Source organism: Cryptomeria japonica, chromosome 2, assembly GCF_030272615.1.
Source record: "Cryptomeria japonica chromosome 2, Sugi_1.0, whole genome shotgun sequence".
Classification (NCBI taxonomy): Eukaryota; Viridiplantae; Streptophyta; class Pinopsida; order Cupressales; family Cupressaceae; genus Cryptomeria; species Cryptomeria japonica.
In genome coordinates this window covers 458,646,166-458,657,305 of record NC_081406.1, presented here as the reverse complement: position 1 = coordinate 458,657,305, position 11,140 = coordinate 458,646,166, and the positions used below count along the sequence as shown (strand labels likewise).

General features: G+C 36.0%; 1 pseudogene; it reads right to left on the bottom strand.

Moving 5' to 3' along the window:
• Nucleotides 1–2,266: 2,266 nt before the first annotated feature.
• The window catches only part of LOC131058820 (ATPase family AAA domain-containing protein At1g05910-like), a 152,371-nt pseudogene continuing 143,497 nt past the window's right edge, over nucleotides 2,267–11,140 (bottom strand).

Here is an 11,140-nt window from a genome sequence, read left to right as displayed (position 1 = left end):
AATAGATAGTTGGAAAAACAACTATTCTCTCTATAATCCAGATTCGGCACCCGTCCTGGAAGGTAACTTTCCACAAACACAAGCCTATCTAGCTTTGTTCACATAATCTAGAATAAATTCATACAGAAGACAATCTTTCACCTTTCAATTCTATCTTCCTATTTCTTGCAAGATAAAATACTATGCTAAGAAGACAATCTTTCGTTTGAATAGAAATTGATAGAGTAAATCTTTTATTACAATCAATCCTATCTGATAGGAAACAACATTTTATGGATAATAAAATATACATTTAAAAGAAAACATTCTTTTCCTTCTATCTTTCAAGCAATTTTAAAGACAAGATTAAAAATATTAAGAAGGTGTATCACATGTATGTATCTTACATATAAATTGAATAAAATGAGTACACATTCTTTTATTCAATTATCAAAACATAGCATAATCATTAACATGCATTCCATTTCTTATGGTTTAGAATTCTAAGTTTATCTCATCTAAACTCTCTCTATCTTTCCAAGTGTCATGGTTTATTTACCACTTTTCTCAAAACATCATATTTAGTTTAATACTAATATGTGACTTTTCATGATTTAAAACTTAACATGCCGACTTCACTAATTTACCATATCGAAAATCTAATATTATACAAGTTCATAAATGCCTATCTATAAGGCTTTTTAGATGAGACACTCGATAACCATCTTTACTTTTCATGCAAAATTCCAAGTGTAAGTCTTTCCTTGTGATATCAAAATAACTTCATTATTTAATAAGTCGTTATCCTATTATTTCATCTTCTTCATGGTTCAATCTCAAAGTTTCTCTCTCTATCCTCTTACTTAATTTCTAGAGGATTGGGTGATCTATGAGAGTTTCACTAAGTTTATCAACAAACTTAAGAAAGTATTTCACTATTGTATCTATATTTACATGATCGTAATTTTTGAACAATTAACAATGATTCCTTTCATGATTCTATCTCTTCCATTAGAATGTTACATAAGTCAAAAACTAGATCATCCTTTAGAGAATATCTAAAGCAACCTATGATACAATTCCTATCACTCTTTAGCATTTTCCATGCATCTTCATAGTTATTTAATCATATGTACCTCATAATACATTTCTCTATAAGGCTATTCAAAAGAGAGTTTACACAATTTTGTTCTAATCATGGCTTGTCTCAATCAAACTTTATTCTAATAAATAATTATATATAACTTCATGACTCACTCACTATCCTTGCATAATGACCCAAGAATTAAGGTAGATCTTACCTCCTTATGCTCTTGTTACTAGCTTGAGGTGATGAACTTGCTTCCCTCTTCACATTTGCCTACTCTCTTTCAAGATGGTTCACAAACTCTTTGTCGCTCTCCATCTGTCAATTCTTCTACTAACTCCGTCCTTCCTATCACTCTTTTCTATCTCTTTTATTTCTAAACTTTACTCTAAAATTTGACTCTAAATCTGAGACGATTACGACTTGATCGTAAAACACATCTAAACCTCTACTACTTTTCTCTTCTTCCTTCCATTCTCTAATCCTTAGTTGCATCTCCTCCTTTTTCCTCTTCCATCTCCCTCCCCCTCTCTTCCAACTCAATGGTCTATATATAGTGTTGTTGTCTACCTTCCTTTCCTACTTTTAGGCTATCTCTCCTAGAGGTGGATTGATTCTAAGTGACACCACTCATGATATAATTGTATCATAACAATCCTAATCATATTTGAACACCTATGTGTTCACCATGTAAAGTTCTCCATTATCTACTTCGTGACACCAACTGCACATGTCGTTGCAAAAGGTTTCTAAGTACTCATGATGCCAAGTTGACTATGACGTAGTAGTAATTGCAGCAACCAACTCTTCTCATTCAAATTCAATGAGTTTGACATCTCTTCAAATACATCATGTTTGCAAGGTCCGATCATCTTAAACTCTACATGTTTGTTTCCATGCATAGTCGTTACCAACCCAACAACTACCTTCTCTTAACTCGCTGTTTTCTCTGAGTCGCCATTAATACTGATCCTTTTGTAAGTAATTTCCAAGTCTTTGTGGCTTTTACTTCCTGCCAAGTCGACTAGTATTGACATGCAAGGTTTAGCTAAATTAACTTCTTACTATTCACATTGATTAAGGTAGACATTGGAGGATTTACGTGGGCTGCTAACCCACATTACCATTAATGCATGCCACATGTTTTGGCAGATTGTAATGTGGATAATCTTTTATTTAATTAAAAAGGAGTGGTTGGTGTTAATATTGTTTAAAATCTGCAAACTGTTTTCTAAGTCCCTTTTTGCCACATCGACTCCTTCTATAATACGCATGCCTTGCATGAAGGCATCTTGTTTTTAGAGTATTCTGCCCAGGAGTATCAATCTCCATGGGTTGTGATCTGTCCTCAGCAAATGGATCAGAGTCCCCAGCCACAACTTTACCTGTAGAAAAAACACATTCTGAGAATTTCAATACAATTGTGCTTCTAATTGTAAATATCAAAAATTAAAAAGGATTACAAGTGGCATGGTGCAAAGCATAATTCCACCTTGATCAGGATCACTATTCTGCTTTGAGCGCTTCAAGACCTCATAACTTTGAGATACATTCATATCAGGCTGAACGTTGCGTAAGCATTCACTTGCTCTTGTAATATGAACTGGTTGAGCAACAGGATTCGAAGGAAAATTTGTAGTTGAATCCTCTGACAAATGAGTTGGCCCACCCTGAGCAGCAATTTTATCACAAAAGGCAACTAGTGCAGGATCCATTTGGGAAAGCATGCTAAGATTTTGATTATGCGTAAGACAAGGATTAACAAAGTGAACAATAAATGCTTACTACTTGACATAAAACATTTGAACTTCGATTACTGTATGTCTCTATTATTAGCATATTTAACCATACCGCATCCCTTAGTGCATATGCTCTGCTGACAATTCAAGCTCCATTGTAGTCATCACCATTATATGCCTGTTATGCAAAACTAATGATAGTTATTATCAGGAATGAATGGAAAACAAATTTTTGTTCAACCCCATAAAGCTGATAGGGTCATAGGCATGTCCAATCATGCTTACTTTTGCATTGACTGGAATTAGTTCCACATCTTGCAGGAATGCTGAGCATGTCAAGTAACGTCGATTATCTACTCGCTGCAGTAAAGTAGTGATATCCATTGGATTTTGAGCTATTGCATAATAGTGAGGAGCGTCTTCATCCATGACAGAGTAATGGAAGACACTGAACCGTTTTTCATATAGAAGTCTGCACATTGTATGTGGATACATATAAGCACTCAAAATTAATTTTCACTTGGTAAACACATCCTCAACAAATGAATCAAATAATGATTGATGCATCACTACAAAACCTGCTGCAGACATCCCGAAAACACATTTGGAGTCGTCGAATAGCATGCTCCTCTGCTTCTACCTTGGCACGTAGCTCAGTTTCACTTGGTCCTCTTGCTGCTTTTGGTACCTTTGGAAGTTCAGGATTAGAAACATTCTTTTTAGGAGTAATTACTACTTGTTGATAGGGATAGTAAGAACAACATCAATCAGTTGCGAGATGAATCTACACCTGTCATCTGAACTTGGTTTTTCTACTTGGTAACTGCACATAAAGCAAAAGAATGTAATCCATTCAGGATTTTACCTTCTATTATACTAAACCAAAATAAAATTGCAATGCATTCAAGGTGTACCAGATACCATAGAATTCATGTACACTCAATTCAATGACAAATTCAATTTATACAGAGTCAGAAGCTAATGAGGTACCTGGTACTCAATGCTATACAAAAAAGGATTCACATGCCTTAGCATAATCTTGAACACACTAAGCAGAAAAAATACAAAAACTAAGACAATGATGTCCTTGATACATACATATAGCGACGACCAAACAAGGATGCAACTTCTCCATCCAATTCATCAGAGGGTACAGAGGAGGTTGCAAGAAGTAATAAAGGAAGGTCTGATGGCAATTCTTCCAGTATAGATAGTAGAACAGCTCTTAGCTGATCATGGGCCTATGAAGCTCAGTGAAACAAACAAAATCAGATGTATGGTCATTTTAGGAAGCTCTAGCAATAAAAACAAAGAGATTTCAAATATATCACAGGAAATCCCAAAGGTGTAGAGCTTTAAAAGTATAAGTGTACTAATGTAATGATATACACACCGTCTCCCACCAAAGTTGAAGTTGAGGCAGATACAAGATAGAAGGAGTAGTCCTCCTTGCTTCTCCCACAATGTGTACTAGTGCTTCCTCAGGGGTCCGTGCACTTGGGTCGGACAAAAGTGATGGAAGCCCAAGACAATGCACAAGGAACCTCTCTAATTCATGTAAAACTGCAGGGCCAATGTGATCTTGGCAAGAAAAGTAGAAATATAGCATCATTCAGAAATGTAGCTCGATTAGAAGCCAGCCAATTCAAAAGTTTTAAAAAATAGACTCATGTTATAGATGTGTAAACATCTATGAAAGCAATTTCTAACCGTACCAAGCCAGCACCCTCCTTCCCACAAAGTAGAAGTCTTGGTCTGTAAACAAATGGAATGGAAGAACCATAAGAAATCCAAGTAACTTGGCAAGATGGAGAGAACTGTCATTCAACGAATCTTTTTTATCACCATTGGCCACTACATAGAAGATGTCAGAAATATAATCACTGGTTATTTTTAGATATCCTTGTAAGCATGGAGCTATTACTGGGGACAATGGCCTTGACTGTACTGTTGCACCTCTATGGGTAGCAGGAGTAATAGTAGACATAGCTTCCAAGAAATCATGCTTCTCTACTTTCACAAAATCCAAATCTATGACAAACTTATCATCACTAGTGTATATTTGAGGATATTTCTCATGAAAAACATTAATTGCAGCTTCTGTGCACAAAGATTTTAAATTAGCACCACAATACCCCATACAAGTTGTTGCTAATTCCATTCTTAATTCCTTTAATAAAGGATTCTTCCACTTTCTTGTGTGGATCTTTAATATCTCAGCTTATGCTTTACAATCGGGTAAGGAAAATACAAATTCACAATCAAATCGACCAAGCCGGCGAAGAGCTCCATCAATAGCATCAATCCTGTTTATCGCTCCAATAAGCACTACTTGACCTCTAGAGTCTAGACCATCCATTAGAGCAAGAAGCGTAGATACAATAGAATTGTGAATTTGTTGTTGTTTACTAGACCTCACTAGGGCAAGACCATCTATTTCATCAAAAAATATTATGGATGGTTGGTTCCTTTGTGCTTCTTCAAATAGTAATTTTAGCTGCCGCTCAGCTTCCCCAACCCACTTGCTGAGCACATCAGCTCCCTTTCGCATGTAAAAGTTTACTTTCTGTCCTACCTTGGAAGCTGCACATGCTAAAGCCCTTGCAATCAACATTTTTCTAGTTCCCGGAGGACCACACAATATGACTCCCCTTGGAGGACAGATGTGATAATTTGCAAAGAAATCAGGATAGAGAAGAGGGAAAAAAACCATTTCTTTCAATGCATCAATGTGGTTAGAAAGCCCTCCAATATCATCAAAACTCACTATTTCATCAACCTGCAAGGGTTGAATGTCAGCTCCACCTTTTGAACTAGGCTCAGCAGGTTGTGCACCTACACCTCCATAACCAAATGTATCACCTTGGTGTCCCCATCTAGATGCTGCAACTTTCAAACCCCATGCAGTTGCGTTATGCATGTCAAGTCCACCACAAACCCATTGCTGACCAAAGTTTGTATTTCCCACATGCATCCATGATGATGAACCAATAGAACCCTAATCCATCTCATCCACAAGAAGAGAATCATCTGAATCATCAACTCTTTGTGCACAACGATGTTTTTCTGCCCTTGAGCCAGCTCGTCTTCCATCACGTGCATTTTTCATTCCCATTCCTTTATGCAGTACTTTACATGGTGGAAATTGCAGTCGTTGCTTTTCTTCTTTTTCAAGAGAAAAACTCCTCACCTCAGTGCGATTTTAGAGAGCATACCGTCTCCTTCCTTCTTGTTATTTACCCTCCTCCCCCTCTTCCTCAACTTCATCTTCCTCTCCTCCAACCCTAGCCTCCCCTTTATTTCTATCATCTTCCTCCTCTGTGCATTCTTGGTCTTCAGAATCTTGAGAAGAATGTCGGATGGTTGACTTTCAAGGCCGAAGTCCTTCTAGTCATGGCAAAGATATAGTATCTCTTGTCCTCTTCTCTTGCATTGGACTGGACTGCTCATCCTAGCTAGGGTTATTCTCAACTTTAATAGTACCTGGCCGATATGTTTGTCTCTGCAACCATTGATACCCAAACTTATAATATTATGCAACAAAGTATTGGGCAAGAGAAGTTATATCTTCACAAAAACCAGAAACAATGGAGATTGGAGAAAATCCTACCATCAGATCTGCATCCTCTGTGTCTATGTTATCTGTTTCATAATCCTCTAAATTGATAGAATTTGTCCTATTTCTTGTAGAACAAGGTGGAGTGGACATATGTGACTACCAGTATAAGCAACTTCAGCATACAAATTTAATCATGAAAGATGCCTACATATTTGACAACGTAACGAGTACAAATTTCTTGGAAAGAGCAGTTGAGAACTCTATCGGTTACCTGGACATTCATGCTCTCTGTCTGATTCGAAGGACCAGCAGTTTTATGCACCTGAGAAAAGAAATCAAAATAATTTAGAGACTTTTACAAGATAAATGAGAAATCCACAATGATCTACATAAAAAAGCATAGAATGACGGATGTATTGTAATAAACAAAAGTCTCAAGTATCCGTGACTCAAAAAGCATAGATCAATGAGAAGCGAAGAAAATTTTCAAAGTAAAAATGATTTATTATTTAAATTCGCATAAATATTCATCTCTGCCAAGTAAAATGCTGAAGAACACTAGCATACTAAAACAAAGAAGAAAATAGACTCAATTTAAAACTTACATAAACAAATTATAGAGCTTTAGTATGGTAGTTGTAGCCTAACACCTTAATTGTGAGATTATCATGCTAACTATGCCTTATAGAATGGGGCCCTTAGAAATTTGTTAACTGAATATTATTGTTTTGTATGGTAGTTTTAGCCTAACACCATTGCTGGAGAGATGATAAAATGCTATAACATTTGTAAAGGGGTTTGATATCGTGGTAGATGATTATGTTCAGTATTGTTTTTGAGTATCACTTCTGATTGCAAGAGTTATTGTAAGGAAACCACAAATGATGATTTTACTCTATCATTACATACTATTCATGTGAGGAATACATATATGAGATATGTCTAAATTTATTGATTTATAATTTGTTGGATCAATATGTCTGAATCCCCAATTAGAGGGATAAATTTCCCAAAATGTAGAGGTTGTATTAATTAGAGAATGTGCAAGATGTTTGATCTAGATGACAACATGAGAAGTTAATAATAATAACTTGGCTTAATCTTAACATCCATAAAGAGTATGTATTAATATTGGAAAATGTTTAGTCAATGAGAAATTTCAGGTCGGTAGCATGAATGTCACTGACATCATCATTACCAAATAGAGGTGGGTAATGAATAAGATCTCAATTAATTAAGTCTGGTATCACTCCTTCGTGTCGTACAGTCTGTAACCATATAGATTGTTATGATTGGATACTGACGTATTGGTAAACTTAGGTGGTAGATTGGTATTAGATATATCACGAATATATTGAACATGGCTAATATTATCTTTGTCTGACTGCATTCTCAACATGTTTCCTTTCTCCTCTTATGAGGATTTATGGGCAAAATCTCTATACTCATCAAGTTCTTGTATTATCACCTCATGGTTTGAGAAATTATACTCTTACACATTCTTCCTTCATATATTACTCTTACACATTCTTCCATGCTATAGATTTTCATAGTATCGTCATGTTTCAGTAATCCCTATGTTGTCCTTCCCATGTTATTAGGAGTATGAAACCCATGTTTGCAAAAAGAAAGGCCCAGGTGATTTAAAACAATCACCCCATTTATAAGTACTCATAAAGCATACTCATGGAATAACTAAGCATATTCAATCATGTTGAAACATTTAAGATAAGGGGCATTCGTTCAAAACAAAAAGAATTCATGCTGAAAGTACATGAAACAATTGCATAAGATACAAAGCACATCCATGGATGAACACATGGGAGGCAATACACATAGAGGCGGAAGCATACATGAGAAAGGTATACAGAAACACTTTATGAATGAATCCAATACATCAAGTATAAATGAATCCAATACGTCAAGTATGAAGCATACGGATGAATACATAAGGCATGAGTCATACACACGAATACACGTAAGGTGTAAAGTAAAAAGTATACAAATGAATTACATAAGGCAAGAAGCATCCATGCAAAACATAGAATATACACATAAGGCACGAATACATGTAAAGCATGAAGTGTACGCATGAATTATACACATGAATTCACTTAAAGCATGAAGAAAGTATACATAAGTACCATAAGACATGAAGTGCACATACGCATGAAATAATGGATACATGTAAGCCAAGAAGCAACATACATGACTATATGCAAGGCATGAACGAGCTATGTAAAGCACAAACCATACATATGAATACATGCAAGACATGAATCATACATGTAAACCATGAAGTAATACATAAATACACAAAAGGTACAAGCATATATGAGAAAGGTACTTGTGTAGTGGACATGCTGAAGAAACATCGATCATGAAGCATACAAGAGAGAGGTATTCATGGAATAGACATCTAAAAACATCTCATTCATGAAGTAACACAAATACACATAAGATATAAAACACATATGCTAGACACATGATAGACATGGTGCAAGCACAAGGTATACATGACGAAAGTGTACATATAAAACACCCATGGAGTAGGCATGCTCAAAACACATAAGAAACACGTAAGACACGAAGCAGTTAAAGGCACACTCATAAGAATGCAATGTTGGCCTAACCAATTCAATTTTTTATTTATTTGAGAAGAGATTGGAAGAATTAGTCCCAACTGAGTAGTTGTTTTGTCCAACAGGCTGGCAGAATCATGCTCTGATACCACTGTAATGTCCCCTAATTAGTTACACTTTAAGTTAATCTAAATTTGGCCAAATCTATAAATAGGTAATTGTGTTTTATAGGTGTACCTTTGTATACTGTTTTCCTGCAACAAAATTAGAGAACATATATGAAATAATACTTAAATTGAAAAATGAACTATATTAAATGATATCAAATTTTCTATATTAATGGTTGTTAGAATTATAATTGTGGGATATAATCTAAGTTACCGGTTCGGGTTCGAAGAACCCGGTACGCCGGTATGGCAAAATTTTTAAAATGGGTTTGGGTTCGTTAGTACAAAAACATGTAAATTATATATATATATATATATATATGCAGCGCCCCTCGCAGGGTCCCGGGGCAGCACCTAGGGCACGCTCCCTGTCGCTATAGAGGGAGGGGTCAAGGGGCTATTCCCCCATTGCCAACACCAAATTACAACCTTCAAACCCACGCAGAACTCCATGACGTGCATCAATTTTTTGCTTTTTTAAGATGTCAAGAACAAGGCCAAAGAAGTCAAAATTCTGATCAAGGTGCATTCTCCCAAATGGGAATTGTGGTTTCTAACTTGTTCTTTCGTAAAGACTTGTGCTTCTCTCTTGTTTGTAAGATGTATAGGTGTGTGGCTTGAGACATAGGGTCATTTTAATTTTTTATGTGGTGGATTTCAAAAAAAAAAAATTGGCAAAAAAAAAAATCCATTTTTGGATTGTCAGACCCCTGGGTTTGTCTTGGGTCCTCTTGGGTTCGACCCTGGGTCATCTTGGGTTTGCCCTAGTTCGAACTAGGCCTATGAACCACAAAACTTGTTCAAAACATAGGCGAACCGGACCCAAACCCCGAACCAGGACCGTATCGGACCAGTACCAAGGGTCTAGGGGGCTGAACCCAGTAACTCAGGTTATAATCATATTATTATATTTCCTAAATGAGATCAGATTATTATATAAAGTTAGTTTGTGAGTCAGTTACTAATCAATTCCTTTAGTCCATTAGTTGGATAGGTTGTCCTAGAAACCATCCCTCCTAGGCCCAAGGGCAGAATACCATATCCCCCTTGGCTCCATATGGTAGGTGTTAGGCATCCATCATGGAGTGGCATACCCAGCGAGGTGTTCTATCATTGTTCCCCCTCATCACAACTTCCTTCTCTCTTAAGCCCAAGAGAAGATGCTTGACCCCTCTTGGCTCCATGTGGCAGGTGTTAGGCATCCACTATGGAGTGGCATACTTAAGAGAGTCCCTCAATTACAATGAACCTTTTGTGATATTCCAATGAAGTCATATTTGTCATTCAGTTGAACTAATTATGATAATTAATTTGTGCTTGACATAGTTATTATACTTCATCATATTATATTGCCTTAGTGTCCTATATCAGATTGTTAACAGTTATTTCTGTTAGTATTACTTTAAATCAGAATTATTCATTAATTGTTATTGTTGTATTTTATGTTATTAGCATGGTACAGTATTAAAGCAACTCATACAAACTGAATTTGATTGCCTTATTCCTTCTAAATTCATTAACAGATATATATGTGTGTGTCTTATGTCTAATAGTGTTCTCATGTATAATCATTTTAATGCTATTTTAATAATTATACTTTATTTGCTTCTGAACTTTATATCATATTAATTCCATTAATTTAATTAAGACCATAAAAAAATTTATATATATAATATTAGCTATTATATTCCATTACAAGCCCTCTTCTCTTTTATTATCCTTGCTGGCAGTTTCTGTACATTTCTCTATCCTTGCTGGCAGATTTGACTTTCTTCTTCCCCTCCTGTATTCTCCCTATTCCCATTTGCATAGGGGGGTATTTATCCTACCTCCCCATGTGGTGAAGAGCCACGATGGTCTCCTAATAGGCAGCACCCCCCTTTTTGAAGAGTTGATGTCCCTCTATTTCTGACGGCTCTTTTCAAGAAGAGCATCACTTCATATAAAACCCAATTTGGAACTATTCAAACCACCCTTTAAAGAATGGTTATCGGGCCTTGGTAAATATAGGGGTTAATTGGTTAATA